General features: G+C 46.0%; 1 long non-coding RNA gene across 2 annotated transcripts in view; it reads left to right on the top strand.

Annotated features, from left to right (window-relative positions):
• The first annotated feature begins 8882 nt into the window (after positions 1-8882).
• LOC140620262 (uncharacterized) overlaps positions 8883-17991 on the top strand; it is a 40734-nt gene continuing 31625 nt past the window's right edge. For both annotated transcript variants that reach the window (XR_012020041.1, XR_012020042.1), the window contains exons 1-2: positions 8883-9357; positions 11501-11656. This is a non-coding gene — a long non-coding RNA (uncharacterized lncRNA). The remainder of the gene's footprint in view (positions 9358-11500; positions 11657-17991) is intronic.

The following is a 17991-nucleotide window of genomic DNA, read 5'->3' as shown; positions in this document are numbered from 1 at the left end:
GTCCACGGGAGAGGGTGGGGTAGGGCTGTCTGAGAACTTGGGGTGGGGGGTGAGACGTAGGTTCAATGTTGCTGCCTCTCCTCTCGGGATTTGTTGTTCTGTGGGAGGACAAGGGGCATTTGACCTCATAGGACAGTATTAGCAGGTAGTCAATTTGAGTGACTGGATTGACCCAAGGCTGCCCAGGGGATAGGTTGTGGAGACCAGATTTAAACCTAGCTCCTCTACCCCGGGGTTGATTGTTTCCAAGACTCTCTCTCGGAAAAACCTGAACTTCTGTCCCTTTTCCAGGACTGGGAAGAATCAGTTCCTAGACCCTGCCAGGGGGCCTTTCCCATTGTCTCTGGAGGTGGTCAGACTCACTGTGTCCTGAGAATCAGCCAGCCTGGGGCAAAATTGAAGAGGGTGGGGCCAATTCTACCCCCTGGGACTGGGACTGCTTCCCGTCCAAGGTCCCCCCATCCTGCACCTGAATTCCCTGGGGTGCACCCCTCTTCCCTGGGCATTGGCCTACATTCAAGGACTTCCCTTCCCTTTATTCTTTAGTCCTATCAAGTCATTCCTCAAAACCTTACTCTCTGGGAGGGAAGCAATAAACAAATTCCAGACATCTCTGCCAGGCAACACATTTGCATTTTAACTGGGATTTTCTGGGAAAAACTCCTTACCCAGAACAAATCCATCCATTCTTTCAACATGCAGTTTGTGAGCACCTACTCCGGGCTAGGTGCTGGGAATCAATAGTGAGCTCTGCTCGGTGGAGGAGGCCCTGCAGGGTCAGGGTCTCGCAGAGGCAGGGCTGGTAGGGGGATTTCAGACAAGGGGGCCACGGAGCTCAAGATGCTCTGGGAGAGGTGGGCTTTGTGGGTTCGATCAGAGCACACTGGGTAGGCACTGCCCCAGCATTTGTAGGAGAGTGCGTTCCTAGGAATAATCAACTGAGGAATAGAAGAGTTAAATTCAAATCTCACTCAATCACCTACCCACTGGGTGACTTTGGGCAAATCCGGTCAATTGAACCTGCAATTTCCTCATGAGTAAAACAGGGATTAAAAACCGTACGTAGGACTTAATCCGTGAGATTCTAGTCATACCAAGTGAGATGTGTTGTAATTTACTCCCAGCATCAGTGTCCCAGATGAATGTTGTTAAGATGTCTACTAGCTCGGGATGCCTGGGGGTTCAGTGGTTGAGCGCCTGCCTTTGGCTGGCGTCATGATCCTGCAACCCCGAGATGGAGTCCCGCATAGGGCTCCCTGCAGGGAGCTTGCTTCTCCCTCTGCCTATATCTTTGCCTCTCTCTGGGTGTCTCTCATGAATAAATGAATAAAATCTTAAAAGAAAAAAAAAAAAGATGCCTTCTAGCTCTTCTAGAAGGAAGTGCAGTGTGGCCCTGTGGCTACTGCCCTCCCTGCCTTAGGGGGCTGGACCTGTGACACAGTAGGCTGGCACAGTAGCCAGGTGTCAACCACCAGTGCCAGGAGTGGTAAGATGCACTGACTCTGGGGCCAGGCATCCAGATCCAACTCGGACAGCCAACTGGGCCCTCTCAGGACCCCAGTCTTCTCATTTTAAAATGGAGATAATGATATAACTCACTAGATAGGCTTGTTGAGAGGATTAAATCCATGTAAAAGCAACACAGATGGTGAGCACCTTGACATCAGTCCTGGTGATGAGATTTTGGATTTGACACCAAAAACAAAAGCAATAAAAGCAAAAATAACCTACTGGGACTACATCAAACTAAAAAGCTTCTGCACAGCGAAGGAAACAAGCCACCAGATGAAAAGGTAGCCTACTGAATCAGAGAACACATTTGAAAATCAGAAATCTGATAAGGGGTTAATACCCCAAACATATGAAAATCTCATACAACTCAATTGCAAATAAATAAATACTCCGATTAAAATGGCAGAGGATCTGAAAAGCCATGTTTCCAAAGAAGAAATATAGATGTCCAATAGGTACATAGAAAGGTGTTCACCATCACTCATCATCAGGGAAATGCAAATCAAAACCACAATGAGGTATCATCTCACATCTGCTAGAATGGCTGTTACCAAAAAGATAAGAAACTAGAAATGTTGGCGAGGATGTGGAAAAAAGGAACTCTTGTGTGGTATTGATGGAAACGCAAATTGGTGTAGCCACTATGGAAAACACTATGGAGGTTCCTATTCTACTTCTGGGTATTTATCTAAAGGAAATAAAAACACTAACACAAAAAGGTATCTCTACCCCCATGTTCACTGCAGCATTATTTACAATAGCCAAACATGGAAATAACCCAAGTATCCACTGATGGATGAACAGATAAAGAAAATGGTGTGTGTGTGTGTGTGTGTGTGTGCATATATATAAAAAGAAGAAAAGCTTATCATGTGTGACAACATGGGTGGACCTTGGGGGAGTTATGGCAGGTGAAATAAGTCAGAAAGAGAATGACAAATACCATATGATTTCACTAACATGTGGCATCTAAAAGCAAACAAACAAAACTCCCTGAACTCATAGCTATGGAGAACACACTGATGGTTGTCAATTCGTGGGAAGCAGAGGGTGGGCAAAATGGGTGAAGGTTGTCAAAAGGCACAAACTACTACTTAAAAAAAACAAATAAATCCTGGGGATGTAATATACAGCATGGTGACTATAGTTAATAATACTGTATTTGAAAGTTGCTAAGAAAGCAAATCTTAAAAGTTTTCATCATAAAAGAGGTGCTTGGGTGGCTCGGTCAGTTAAGCCTCAGACTCTTGATTTCACTCAGGTCCTGATCTCAGGGTCTTGGGATAGAGCCTGCTAGCAGCTCAGTGGAGAGCCTGCTTCCCTTCTTTCTCTCCCTCTGTCCATCTGCCTGCTTGGTCTCTCTCTCTCTCTCCCAAATAAACACGTTTTTTAAAAAAGTTTTTATCAGGAAAAATTTTTTTGTACCTATGCGTGTTGATAGATGTTAACTGAACTTACTATAGTGATCGTTTTGCAACATATACACATACCAAATCATTATGTTGTGCACATAAAACTAATATAATGTTATATGTCCATTATACATTAATTATTTTAAAAATCTGTGCAAAACCCAGTCAACAGTGTCTGACTTGAATTGGTCCAGTATGAGCTATTGACGAGACCATTGAAGAAGGGTCATGCACTCAATGGTGAGTAAGGCTGGATGGGCAGTGTGCTCAGCACCCTGGTTATTTGAGAATTCTACTTCATTTCCTAGCAGAAGGGAGCCACATACGAGCAATGCATGACTGGTAGTCTCTAACATACTGATTCTCTGACTATAGCATTAGTCACAGATAAAAATATATCAAACCCCAGGATGTGCAGATTCACACTTTTCTCTGAAAAAAAAAAAAATAAGAACGAGGTCTACATGATAAAACTGACAGTAGGCTACTAAAAAGAGCAAAGCTAGGGATTTCTACAACTAGTTTTGAGGATAAATAAAAATCAACGGAGGACAACTGTTACAAAATGAATTAAATTTAGACCTAAATGTGAGATCATCTAAATGTCAGAGACCATAAAAATCCTAGAGGAGAGCATAGGCAGTAATGTCTTCAACATAGGCTGTAGCAACATTTTTCTAGTTATGTCTCCTAAGGCAAGAGAAACAAAAGCAAAAATAAATTAGTTAGACTACATCAAAATAAAAAACTTCTTCACACCAAAGGAACCAATTAACAGAACAAAAAGACACCTACTGAATGGGTGAAGATATTTGCAAGTGATATCTCTGATAAGGGTTAGCGTCCAAAATATATAAAGAACTTATACAACTCAACACCCTCAAAACAAATAATCCAACTAAAAATGGGCAGGAGACATGAACAGAAATTTCTCCAAGGACATACAGATGGCCAACAGACACATGAAAAGATGTTCAACCTCACTCATCATCAGGGGAATGCAAATGAAAATCACATGAGGTATCACCTCATACCTGTCAGAATGGCTAAAGTCAAAAACACAAGAAACAACAAGTGTTGGTCAGGATGTGGAGAAAAAGGAACCCTCATGCACTACTGGTGGGAATGCAAACTGGTGCAGCCACTGTGGAAAATACTAGCAATTCCTCAAAAAATTAAAAATAGTATTACCATATTATCCAGTAATTGCACTACTGGGTATTTACCCAAAGAATATGAAAACACGAATTTGAAAAGATATGTGCACCCCTATGTTTATTGCAGCATTACTTAGAAGTAACCCAAGTGTCTATAGATGAACGGGTAAAGAAGATGTGAGATACACTCACACACACATAAACACACACACACACACACACACACACACAGGAATATTACTCAGCCATTAAAAAGAATGAAATCTTGCCATTTGCAACAGCATGGATAGATCTGGAGGGTGTAATAATAAGTCAGTCAGAGAAAGGCAAATACCATATGATCTCATGCATATGTGGGATTTAGGAAATAAACCAAATGGACAAAGGAAAAAAAGGGACAAAGTAAAGAACCAAACTCTTAACTGTAGAGAACAAACTGGTAGGAAGCCTGGGTGGCTTGGAGATTGGGCACCTGCCTTCAGCTCAGGATGTGTTCCCGGAGTCCCAGGATCAAATCCCACATCAGGTTCCCTGCATGGAGCCTGCTTCTCCCTCTGCCTGTGTTTCTGCCTCTCTCTGTGTGTCTTTCATGAATAAAAAATAAAATATTTTTTAAAAAAAGAGAGAGAGAGAGAACAAACTGGTGATTGGCAGAAGGGAGGCGGGTGTGGGGATGGGTGAAATAGGTGAAGGGAATGAAGAGGACATTTACTGTGATGAGCACTGAGTAATGCATAGAATTGCTGAAGCACTATATTATACACCTGAAAGTAACATGACACTATATGTTAATTATACTGGAATCTTAAAATGAATTAATTAAAAAATAAAGTAAAACAGAATGAATTAAATTTATGAAACTGCTGAATTCTGAGAAACGGAGTATCTTTCTGCTGATTTGTGGGATTCCAGGAATACCAGGGGCTTCCAGTGTCATTCAAGCAGCATTGACCTGACATCCAGTCATGCTGGTCCGGGACCCAGATAAGAAATACCAGAAGGCAAGACATTGTATCATCTGTCTTCTTCCAGCATCAGCAACGAGGTGCATGCAAGTGCTGGTAAGTAATACAGTAAGAAAGCCCTTGGGATTTCAAAAGAAGTCTTGAATTTTGAGGTCTAGGGAGAGTAGACCAGGATCCAAGGAGGGGACGAGCTCTGGGTCAGACAGGAAGAGTCCTTTCAGGGAAAATCTTTGGTATCAAAAAAGAGTCCGTTTTACACCTCTTTAGGTTTGACTTGAGGACTGGAAAGAAAAGGAAAGGAGAATTTTAGTAGGGCAGAGCAAGAGTCTCTTAGGCAGAGTAAGACCAGAGTCTATCCAATGGATCAGCTTCCTGGGAAGCTGGAATCCTCAAGTCCTAGACCACCAGGTCCTTACTGAACTCAGGGATAAAGGTTTCAATGAACTCTCTGGACCAGACCTCAGTTTATTTTCCAAATATAATTTATCAGATGTTCCAATCTCATAATATGTCCTACAAACTTGGGGACAATTCAAAATATTGAACTAACCTTCTTTGTGGGTATTTGTGTGATCGACAGGAGAGCATTATATAGAGAGACTTGTGACACAGCTTCGTGAGGTTTGAGCTTTGCTGCTTTTTTTTTTTTTCTTCTGGACAGAAATCAAGTGAGGTTGTGCCTTTCTAGCTCACCAAAGAGAAATTTTTATCTAACAGTAAATGTAGAGACATTTACAGGTGTGGGTGTGGCCATACTCTAGCCAGCTCCAACACAAGGTGCCAACAGGAGCTCCCTCTTTAAGACAGGTCTGAAGTTTAACCAGCAGGTGACTATTCTGTTTGCGGTCACTGATGGACTCAAAAGCACCAACTGGGGGAGCACTGCTTCCAGAGCCAGTCATTCACCATGAAGCCTGTGGGTTGAATAGCCACCCCCGAAAGATACACCTGCCTGGAACCTGTGAACGTAAGCTTATTTGGAAAAAGAGTCTTTGAGGATGAAATTAAAGTAAGGATTTTGGAATGAGATCATCTCGGATTAGGTTGGGCCCTAAATCCAAAGACAAGTGTCTTTATAAGACAGGAGAGGGCCACATGAGGACAGAGGGGCAGAGGTTGCAGTGATGCTTCTATACACCAGGAACAGCAAGGATTATGAGCGGCCACCAGAAGGGGCAAATGCAAACAAGTATTATTCCTTTTAGCCTTCATGAGTGCAGCCTCCCCCACACCTTGATCTGGGACTTCTGGCCTCCAGAACCGAGAAAGAATACATTTCTACTGTTTTAAACCACCCAGTTAGTGGGAATTTGTTACCAGCTGCTTCGGGAAACCAATACAAAGCCCTTGAATTTTCTCCATTTGGCATCTAAGAGAAGATGTTAATTCACAAGTTCTTTTGTTTTTGAAGGAAGCACCCCTTACATTAAAATTGGCAAGTACTATCGTCCAGATCAGAAATCACTGGGTGAGGAGGGCAGAACAGAAAACAGCTGGCACTGGAATCCAAGCCCCAGAGCTGACTCCTGTGCGGGGGAGAGGAGAGGGTGGGTGGCTCAGTGGTTGAGCGTCTGCCTTTGGCTCAAGTTGTGATCCCAGGGTCCTGGGATCAAGTCCCGCATCAGGCTTTCTGCAGGCAGCCTGTTTCTCCCTCTGCCTGTGTCTCTGCCTCCCTGTGTCTGTGTCTCTCATGAATAAATAACTACAATCTTAAACAAACAAACAAACAAACAAAGAACTGACTCCTGGCCTGTATCCCTGGGGGAGTTAAGTCACCTCTCTTCCTCATCTGTCAAATGAAAACATGAAAAAGAGCAAACAAGATAAATCATGAGAATGTACCACATTGACATGAAGGGTTGAATGCTCCCTCCACCATCTATCTCATCCTTGGGGGCCTCTATTACTGAGAGCCCCCTTGCTGAAGGTATAGATCCAATGTGAAAAGAACACAGAGTGTGAGCTCTGCAGTCAGACTGCCTGGGTTCCACGTGGTACAGTTTTGTGACCTTGGACAAGTGACTTCCATAAACCTCAGCTCCTTATCCATATGACAAAAATAATAAAAATATTGAGCCTCTGACATTGATCATAGGTTTCATGTTAGGATTGAGGAACTTAATACATGGAAGGTATTTGATCAGCCTAATGCTTGACCCATAGTAAGATCTCAAAAAAGTCACCGGTCCTCATCAATACCATTATTCAGCTCTGATAAAGAGGGCTCCAAGCACCTGGTCCCAGTGCTACGATGCTGCTCACATCATCCTCAGGCCTCCTGGGTCCCCTGGCTTTCCCTTCACCTCACCTGCTCCACTTTGCCTGTTCTGAATGCAAATGTCATCACCTTAATGAGGTGAGAATAATAATCCATCAACAACAATTAGGATTTAGAGCTGGGGAGGAGGGGAAGCAAGAGGCAGAGGAAGTACACACTTCATCCGAGGCTTTCACCTGCTGCAGCCAAAGTTGAAGACCATGATCAGCCAATCATAAGGAGCCCAACATCTTCATCGCTTTCACTAAAATAGAGGAGTTTTTTCAGAGCTAATATTTTTTGCTGTAAAAACTCCCTTACCTAAAATTTGGTAATAACCTCAATTAGTTTTTCTCCTGATAAATTCAAGAAAAATTGAAATTTTAACTTAAAACACCATTGAATAATCTCATTTTTTAAAAGATTTATTTATTTATTTTACAGAGAGAGGGTAGGGGAGGAGGGGCAGGGGGAGAGGGAAAGTGAGAATCTCAATGGGACTCTCTGCTGAGGGCAGAGCCCAATGCAGAGCTCAGTCTCACAACCTTGAGATCATGACCTTAGCCGAAATCAAGAATCCAATGCAACCAACTGAGCCACCCAGGTGTCCCGAATAATCTCATTTTTATAAAGTTTATCTGTGCACTTTTCTTCCTATGGTTCTGTAAGTCTACATGTATATGAAGGTGCCCGAGATGACATTCAGCAAATGTTGACAATGATATAACACAACTTTCCTTTGCTTTTTTGCCTTTGTACTTTTCTGTGTTTCTCCATGAGCATGTGTTAAAAAGCATGTATTATTTTCCAAAACCAACAAAGGTTTTTGTTGTTTTTTTAATTAAGCATATCCCCATATCCAACATGGGGCTCAAACTCAACCCTGAGATCAAGAGTTGCACGCTGCACTGACTGGGCCGGCCAGGCACCCCGTTGATACCTAGAAGAGGCAAATTTACAGAGTCACAAAGTAGACTAGAGTTTACCAGGGGCTGCGGGTGGGGTGGGGAATGGGGAATTATCATTTAATGTGTACAGAGTTTCTGTTTGGTGTGATGAAAAATTCTGGAAATGGTGCATAACACTGTGAATGTACTTAACACCATTGAATCATACACTCACAAATGGCTAAATTGGTAAATTTTGGGTATATCTATATTTTACCACGATAATAAAAAACAAAACAAAACAAATCTCTTGTGTTTCCCACCCCTTGGACACCAGGGCAGTAAATGCCTACGAAGCCATTATGGCCAAGGAGCCTGGCCAACGGGCTCACTTCTCAATCCGGTCTTTGCTTTATGCATAAATGAGGCCTTAATGACATAACCCCAGGAAAAGACGAAAGTGGGAATGTCTGGGTCTTAGGCAGGGCCCAGGGAAGAAAAACTGCTAAATAACTTGAGGGGAAGAGAAGGGTGGGCTTGAACAGGATCTTTCCTGTTGCCCTGGAAAGCCCAGCAGTAGATTCGGGCTTTCTTGGCCTTTGCAAAACTGGCCAAGAAGTTCTGAGCCTTGGAGCTGCTGCTCTTGGATCCCTTTGCTCTGTATCTTCCCCTTCAGCTCTGTTTCCCATGTTTGGCCCAGTGATCCAATAACCAATTCCAAATTTGTGTCTGTTAGTCTGGCCTGGTGCCTGTCATCTTCCAAGGAAGCACGCTGCCGTACTATGTGCTCTCTCTCCCTCTCTCTGAGGAAGACAGATGGATCAGCAAATCATGGACTGGAGACAAGAACTCAGGCCCCACCTCTGGCTTGTCAATTCCAAGCCCCTCAGAACCTCTGTTGAACGCTGCTGCCATGGCAACCATGGGGGAAAACACCTGGCCGAGAGGGAGCCTGCCAAAGCCCACTGCAGCAACAGCAAGGGACGAAGAGGGTATTTCCGGGACAGTCAGCGAGCAATTAGAGGCGAAGGAGCCAGATCTGGGCCCGCCAGCCTCAACAGTCTGGAAGTGTTTGACCCAGAGTTTAAACCAGAGAGGCTGAAAATATAATTAAAAAAAAAATTTCAGTATAGTCGCTTTTGTAAGCGCTAACGCAAAGGACTCTCTGTAAGTTCCTTTCTCGCTCTTTATTGTGGGGCACGATGACCAATAGGAACGTTGGCCTCCGTTCCTGGCCCTTCGTGGGGTTTATAATTACAGCAGATCCGCAGAGAGCTCCCTAACACCCTGGCCCGGCCAGGCGGAGACCAGCTGTTTGCATACAGACCTCGAAGGGAGTGATGCCTGCAGACAGTAAAACATGTTCTCATATTAGCGTCTTGCTCATGAGCATTGGTGCACCGCACTGCTAACATAAGTCACGGGAGGCGCAGTGGCTTCCCTGGGTGTGTTTCTCCTCTCCACTCTGCAACCCCCCCCCTTTTTTTTTTTTTCGCATGGAGTTTTAAATTTCACGTTCTGTGATCTAACTTCCCATTTCCCACTCACAAACAAATGACATCTGGCCACTCTCAACAATAAACTTGGAAAGATGAGACATTTCCTGTTAGTTCTCTATGTAACCCCTGCTTAAACTTTCAAATTCCTGAAAGAATTGCCTGAAAAATAAATGGATCATTAAAAAAGTGGGGTAGGGGGCGGCGGTGTTGGGGAACCTGCCACAAGAACCCTTTGACGGTTAATGGTGACCAGTTTTTACCGCTATTTTAGCACTTTTTTGTTGTTGTTAACCATGTTTAGCACTGAAAGCTCAAAGCAGATTTGTTATTTTGCACAACCACCTTATGGAAATAGCAGCCGAGAAAGCCTTCCACCGGGCTGCTGGCCCCAACATCACGGCTGATTGCCCAATTTCTTTAAGTGGAGGTAGAAAATATTATTTTAAGGTACTCAGCTGTTTTGTAGCACCCCACTTATCTATCCACTTGATTCCTAAGAAATCGCATGTGTGGCCTCATGACCTCAACAGCTACCCAACACTTCTCATTTCCATCGGATCTACTTTTCCAATGTAGAACTTTCTTCCTCATCTTCGCCAGTCAGCAGGGCACTTCTCAGAGGCCTTGCCCTTACCTCCTACTCAGCGTGAATGAGCCTGTTTAAACCTCACCAACCTCCCCAAACCAGCTCCTTTCCCATCCTTTCTCTTTTTCTCTGGGATTCCACCTTTCTCCAGGACCCAGTGCAAGGTACGGCATCATTGCTAGGGCCTGGGCTGTCCCCCCACTTGGCGCCTCGAGACAGTGACCCCTGCTAATATATCACCCGTGTCCCTTCGTCCCATTCCAACCATCAAGCTTCTCTGAGCGCTTTCTTACCGCATAAGGGACAAATCCAAATATTTCCTTTTTTTTTTTTTTTTAAGATTTTATTTATTTATTCATGAGAGACACACAGAGAGGCAGAGACCCAGGTAGAGAGAGAAGCAGGCTCCCCGCGGGGACCCTGACACAGGACTCGATCCCAGGACCTCGAGATGATGACCTGAGCTGAAGGCAGACACTCAACCACTGAGGCACCCAGCCGCCCCAAGTCAATGATTTCCTAATAGGTATCCCCCTGCACTTCCTATCCCCACGCACCTAGGAGGTACCAACACTAGCCTTTCTTACACACCACTGAAATCCAGCATTTTCCTCTCAAAGTCTTGCAGCGCCTTCTCAATGCTCACACGCAGCGTGGCCTCCGTGGGCGTAGCAGTGGGGCAGTCGCTCCGGGCCTTGCCCTCGGGAGACCCTCCAAACGGTTGAACGCTCTGCCGTCCTGTGTTGAGACTCCTACTGTTGGAGTAAGAAGCTCGGAATTTTCATTTTGCGTTGGGCCCTGCAACATAGGTCCTGGGGCCTGCTTCCATGCCAGGAGCAGACTCCTTAGCTTGGCATCGAGAACTGTCACAGTTGGCTGGCCCCTGCTCCAGTCACATGAGTAGATCTTGACATCCGCTCTCCGCTGCAGCCCTTCTGATCGATGGTCTGCTGTAATGGAACACACCATGCTCATTCCTGCTTCAACTCCTTTGCTCATCTCATTCCTCTCTCCAACCATACCTTCCCTGCCCCCCCCCCGCCCCCCTCACGTCAATCCTACTCATATTTCAATGTCCTCCTCCTGCCTAATCTCTCCCTTCACTCTGCTCTTCTGGCAACGATAGTCGGCCTCATCTGGCTCTTATATGCTTAATTTTCGTACTTGTTTGTCTCCTCTTACTCCCTGAGCCAGCTCCTCTTGCATGCTTCCGCTTTCTCTCCAGGATTCCAGCTTTCTGCAGGACCCAGTGCAGGGGGTGACGTCGTCGCAGAGGGCCTGGCTGTCCCCCCGCTTGGCCCCAGCAATCGAGAGGCCTGGCAGAGCCGTTCACCCCTCCGTGCTGCCCTCAGGCTCGTGGGGAACATTCTTCAGCTCCCAGGTGAGGCCTTGGCAGCACGTCCTCTGGGGCCCTGGTACCCACCTCCGGGTCTCGTGTCTCAGGCTCCTCACACCTGCAGGCTCTGCTGCCAGCCCTCCGCGGGAGGCGGCTCCTAGGAGCGGGGGGGGGGGGGGGGGGGGGGTGCTTTCCCCACTCATCCTCCACTAGCTCAGGAAATCTAATTCATCAGGAATTTGCCCAAATCCGTGGTTTCTGCCCTGAGTCCCCTCAGAAACCCCGTGTTCCCGATCATCCGTCCCCTGGAGCAGCGAAGGCCTCCCCTTAACCCCCCCTGCGGCCGCTTCCCCGGGTGGAGCGGGTGGAGCGGGGCTTGCGGGGTGGGGGGAACGGCGGCCCGTCACACAGGCCAGTGTTCCAAAGTACGTGACACCTCCCACGCCGCCGTGTAACAGACACTACCAGGGCACTGCTTGCACACGACGGGCACCGTGGGGGACGCTGCACCGACCCCACAAACTCGAGCCAGCGCCGGCCCCGCCGTGGGGTGCGGCCCACAGCCCGTGGCAGAGCTTCAGGATGGAGGGAAGGGGCTGGAAGCTTCCCCGCGCTGAGGAAGCTCCTCGGCGGCGCTTCTGAAAACCGCCGGCCCAGGCCCGGGGGAAACGACTTCTGAGACACAGAGCGGGAGGAACTAGGAAGCTGCTTCTTACAGATAAAAAGTGTTAAGTTTTTTAGTAACTAGACGGAAATGAGACCGCCAAGGCAAGCGAGGGTCCAAGAACAGATTTTATCGCAGGCACCCTCGGGCGAGGTTCCACGACTCACGGGGGAAAGAGAGTGAGTCGAGGAGGTCGCGCCAAGACAGGGTGGTCGGGGGTTTACAGAACGTTGTGAGGCGGAACGGTTTCCTATTGGTTGGCTCATATGCAAAGGAAGGCAATTCGACCAGTCAAAGGTGACCTCCTCCTCTGGGGTTTGAAGGGCATTGGGTTCGGTTGAGGAAGTCCAAAGGAGAGGTGTAAGGGTCTGCTCAAGCTGTCGTCCCAAGTGGAGGTGGTGACAAGAACTTCGGCCATTTTGGCGTATCCGCCATCTTGAGGAGTTTCCCTTCCCGCCTGGCCCCAACAGAAAGGACGGCTCCTGTGGGAGCAGAACACGGTGGCCCACACACTTCACACCCGCTCGCTAGGCCTCTGCGATCGCTCCGCCATGGTCTCCCTCCTAAAGACCCCCCATTAGAGTTCGTCACACCTGGAGCTTTGGCTTGAAGAACGTGGGCACCTGACTCGCCTCACGGCCTCTTCTGAGGTGAAGGGGGCGCGGAACCGGGTGGTCCACTCCGAGGGGAAGAACATACCGGGCCAGGACGAAGGCCGGAGCCGGGCCCGCAGCGCCTGGAGGCCAAGCGCGGGGGGCAGGCCCGGCCCTCAGAGGGCGCTGAGGAGAAGCCGCTGCCCGAGCGCTCCTCACAGGGAGGTGGAGGCGACGCGGCAACGCAGCAGGCCCAGAAGAGCGGAGAAGAGAACCGCGAGACCCCCTAACGGCCCCCCGCAGGAGACGCCGATCCGCCTTTCTAACGCCCCAGAATCGCATCCGGAGAACACTAATTTTTTAATTCGGATTTAGTTATGATCACAAAGGAAAGGCATGTTGCTTTCTCGTCCTCTGGTGAAGTGTTCTTAATGGCGGGATGTAAAAAAAAAAAAAAAAAAAAAAAAAAGATAGTATGTCATTTATTAAGCTCACAGAAAAAAATGAACTTTTTTTTTTTTCATGTTTATTTGACAAAGGCTGTTTTTCTCAAGAGGTTCTCACCAAACCAGCATCAGAATCCGGCCACGGCGGAAAACAAAGGCGTTTTGACACTCGTGGCTACTTGTCGAGTCCCCACGCCGCCTTGGCGTGGCCGGCACCGGGAATAAAGGCAGGTGGGACAGGGAGCCGCATCCTCCAGGGACTTGCAGCCCACGGCGGGAGAGAGAAGTGCTCAGACGAGTGTGAGGAAGGAGGAAGAGATGGCTAAAATTCCTGGAATAGCTTGCATAATTCCACCTGGAACTCTCCAACGGCTCCCATTTTGTCCCGAGCGGAAGGCCGAGTCTCCCAGTGGCCCCCGAGGCCCTCCTGCATCGGTTCTGGCCTCCTTCCTCTTTGGCCCTGTCTCTTCCTCTCATTGCTCCCCACCCCAACACACACCCCGACCACACTGGCCATCTCAGCAGTCATGCCAGCCTGGGGGGTTTCTCTCTGCCGGGAACATTCCTCACAGGGATATGCTTCCTCCTTTGGGCCTTAGCTCAGCGGTCACCTTCCCATTAGGCTTTCTTCCCACCCTCCACACACTTCCTGATTCTTCCCCCTCCTAAAAGCGCACAACATACCCTCAGGGGTCCATGGGCCCACTTGGAGAACTCCCGTGTTAGAATTCCATGGGGTACTCATTAATATCCAACTCCTCCAGCCTGTCCTAAGATGCTGTTTTAGTGGCTCTGGCGAAGAGCCTAGAACTCTGGATGCTAAAAGCAGCTCAAGTGATTTTAATAATAGGGTCCGAGACCACCCTTTGCAAAAAAAAAAAAAAAGGAAACCATTGAAATGTTTCAAATTGAGAGTGACAGGATTAGAACAGACCTCAGGGAGGCCTGGGGGCCACACTCCTGACCTCCAAGAGATCACGGTGGTCTAAATGAGGGGCCAGCTACCTACCTCCTCTGAGTGAAATCCGGCCTGGCACCTGTTTTTGTAAATAAAGCTTTATTAGAACACAGTCACACCCATTCTTTTCCATAATTATCTAGGGCTGCTTTCAGGCTAGGATCACGGAGTTGAGTGGTTGTAACAGAGACTGTATGGTTGGCACAGCAAAAAAGTATTGACTATCTCACACTTTTCAGAAAAAGTTTGCCAAGGCCCAGTCTAAACCAGGGGCTGGAAAGCAGAGAGAAAAAGCGATCAATATTTAGAGACAAGATCAGATGAGTGGATGGGATGAGGTGAGGGTGAGGAGAAGGACCTGAGCCCCTGAGGATGAGCCCTGGTCACAATTTCAGAACACTGGGTGAAACTGGTACCAGCGAATGGGATACATATTGCTGGAAGAAGCCTGGAGTTGGTGTGAGGTTGGCCAGTATATTTTGGAACATGCATTCCATATATTCCCCAGGCCTACCACACAGTTTCATTGAGATTTTCAGTAGTTTGTTCCCACCAGGTTGGTCTTTTCCTCTTAGAAATAAGACCAACAGTTTTAATCAGAGGAATCCCAGACACTAATCTAAAATGCATTACCCCAAAATATACATAGATGTGTGTGTGTATATATATATTTATACATATACAGTGTGTGTGTATATATATATTTTATACATATACAGTGTGTATATATATATATATAGTATTACTTTATCTCCATCACCCAGTGAAAAGGTACAATTATTTTCACTTTACAGATCAGAAAAAGGAGGTTTACAGGTCAAGTAATGTGCCCAAGAGCAGTCTGAGTCCAGAGTTCTTAACATTGCCCTTTGCAAACTCGAAGATTGACGAGGTACTTTTTTATGGTTTGCAAAAGCGGTTGTGGCAAGACCGCTCCCAGTGACAGGTAATGGAGGATCCTGTTGTTTGTGTGTTTCCACCCAGAGCTTGTCTTACCCTTTGCTTCCTGTTTCAAAATCAGTTTCTGATCCATAACAAAACATTACACTTAATCCCATCTACAGTAACTGAATATTTTTATTACCAGTTGTTGCAGAGCCTGGCCAAGGCTTTCGACAAGCTAAATAAAATAAGCCACAGCCGTTGGGAATTGGTTCGCACTGATTGATAGTTTCAGTAACGAAGTAGGTGATCCAACCGAAGTGAAGGGCTCCGTGCTTGCCTACAGCCTGAGGCAGGAGCCCCAGGGCCCCCAAGCTCACCACGGTCTCCCTGACTTTTAGCAGAGACTTCACCTTGGTCACATTAAAGCCCGAGTTTATTTCCTGGCCAAGAGGAAGAAAAAGGAAATCTTTGTTCACTCTATTTCTTTCCCCCCTCAGCTACAGAACACGGCAAAGCTGCAGCCCTGCAGCCAAAAATGAGGAGAAGGGGGTTTATTTACTAGTTGACTTCAAGAAAGTACAATAATCTCCTGCAAACCTGGGATTACTCTCCTACAAAAGACTGAGATTGAAACCAAAGGCGAGGGTAGCAATAGGGAAAACAGTAAAATGATGTTTATGATTAAAACACACACACACACAGTAAATGACTAGAAGTTCTAGAAGGGACCCATTTCCAAATTTGTTACCATTAAGAACCTGTTCCAGGAAGCACATAACTCTTCCCTGGCCTCACCCTGCACTGGCTTCTCATGGCAAGTACAGGAGAACCCGAATGCCACACTGTGGCCCCCAGTCCCCCAGTGATCTGGCCCTCATGTCCACGCTGGATTCCGTGGGCTCCTTAAGGCCTAGGACCCTCGGGCTTCTCCCTTGCTCCTTATCCTCCTGCTCTTGGCTCCAATCTGACTCAAAGAGGCTGCCCCAGGGCACCCAGTCATGCTCTCAGCATCCCCGGTTTATTTCCCTGGTGGCGTTATGATGCTGGGCTGTACCTTTCTTTATGTACAGGTGACCCTTGAGCAGCACATATTTGATCTACATGGGTCCACTTATCTGCGGATTTTTTTCAATAAATACAGTACAGTACTGTAAATGTATTTTCTCTTACAGTTTTCTTGAAGACATTTTCTTTTTTTAGCTTGCTTTATTGTAAGAACACAGTATATGATACATATAACATACAAGCTATGTGTTAACCTACTGTTTATGTTCTTGGTCAGCCTTCTGGTCAACAAGAGGCTACAAGTAGTTCTTAAGTGTTGGAGGAGTCAAAAGTTGTACTCAGATTTTCAACTGCACAGGGGGGTCAGTCCCCCTAACTCCTGTGTGGTTCAGGGGTCAGTTGTATTTAGTTGTCTGTCTTTTTTTTTTTTTTTTCCAAAAAAGTATACTTTTTTGTTTTATTGCAACATTGTTCACACTCAAATCCCTTGTGGGACCTTGGACAACTTGCTTGCCTCAGTTTCCTCTTCTATAAAATGGAGGTGATAATAATAGCGTCTGCCTCATAGGATTGTTGTGAAGACAAATGAGCTAATATGTGTAAAGTACTTAGAATTGTTCCCAACACATAAGAGCTCTGAAAGTGCTCACCATCACAGCCTCCTTGTGTTATTACTGTTTTTTCAGGTTTTTGTTAAACTTTTGTTTTTTCCAGATCATGGATCACACTGGAGATCCTACAAAAGGAGCATATAAAACTTACATATATGTGGGAAAAGATTATTAAACAGGCATTCCTTATAAGATTTCATCTAAAATATTTTAAGATGTTTCCATGAAATTCAATTTTTCAATGGAAACAATTTATTTGTTTGTTTTTTGTTTTTTGTTGACGATATCCAGGGAGAGTGCCATTGTTTCTGGTAGTTATCTGTCCTGTGATATTATTGTAGTGTTACTAGTACCATGTATCTTTATCTGTCATCTGTCTCACAAAGCAATTTAATGCCTAAAGTGTAGAATGGATTATGGAAGCACTAGGCAAAGAGTGTAGGTTTCTGAGGGAAAACATTCATCTTAGTTGTCTTTTGTCCGCTCTACTAGAACGCAAATTCCATAAAGTTACAAGCGGTGTTTGCTTTTTCAATGATACATCTTAAGCACACGGAATAATTCAGGGCATAGAGTAAGCACTCAAAACCTGTTAGTAGTATGAACGACTGGGCTTTCATGATCCACTTTAAAAAATGTTATGTTGCCTTGTATCTTTTAAAGGTTTTAAAATCAGCCCTTTCTACCTTCAAATTTTACATCTTTGCACTCTTTTACTTTGCCTCATTTTCATAAAACTTTGGAAATGGCTATGTGATGTTCCCCAGATTAATCTGTAAATGTAAAGAATTTTAATCAAAATCCCAACACGGGGATCCCTGGGTGGCGCAGCGGTTTGGCGCCTGCCTTTGGCCCAGGGCGTGGTCCTGGAGACCCGGGATCGAGTCCCACGTCGGGCTCCCGGCATGGAGCCTGCTTCTCCCTCTGCCTGTGTCTCTGCACCTCTCTCTCTCTCTGTGTGTGACTATCATAAATAAATAAAAATTTATTAAAAAAAAAAAAAAAAAAAAAAACAAAATCCCAACACGATTTTCTATAATGCTTGACACAAGGCTGTAAAGTTCACACAGAAGAGTAAATACTTCAGCATTACCAAGGCAATTTGAAAAAGTCCCAAAGGGAAGAGGAGTAGGTAAAATTTGCTTTGTGAGAGATCAAGCCATATGACAGAACTAAGGTAATTAAAAGTGTGGTATTGATACAGGAACAAATAAAAGG

The sequence above is a fragment of the Canis lupus genome, chromosome 28, assembly GCF_048164855.1.
Source record: "Canis lupus baileyi chromosome 28, mCanLup2.hap1, whole genome shotgun sequence".
Taxonomy (NCBI): Eukaryota; Metazoa; Chordata; class Mammalia; order Carnivora; family Canidae; genus Canis; species Canis lupus.
Note: the sequence above shows the minus strand (reverse complement) of the source record. Positions and strands in the feature narration are given on the sequence as shown.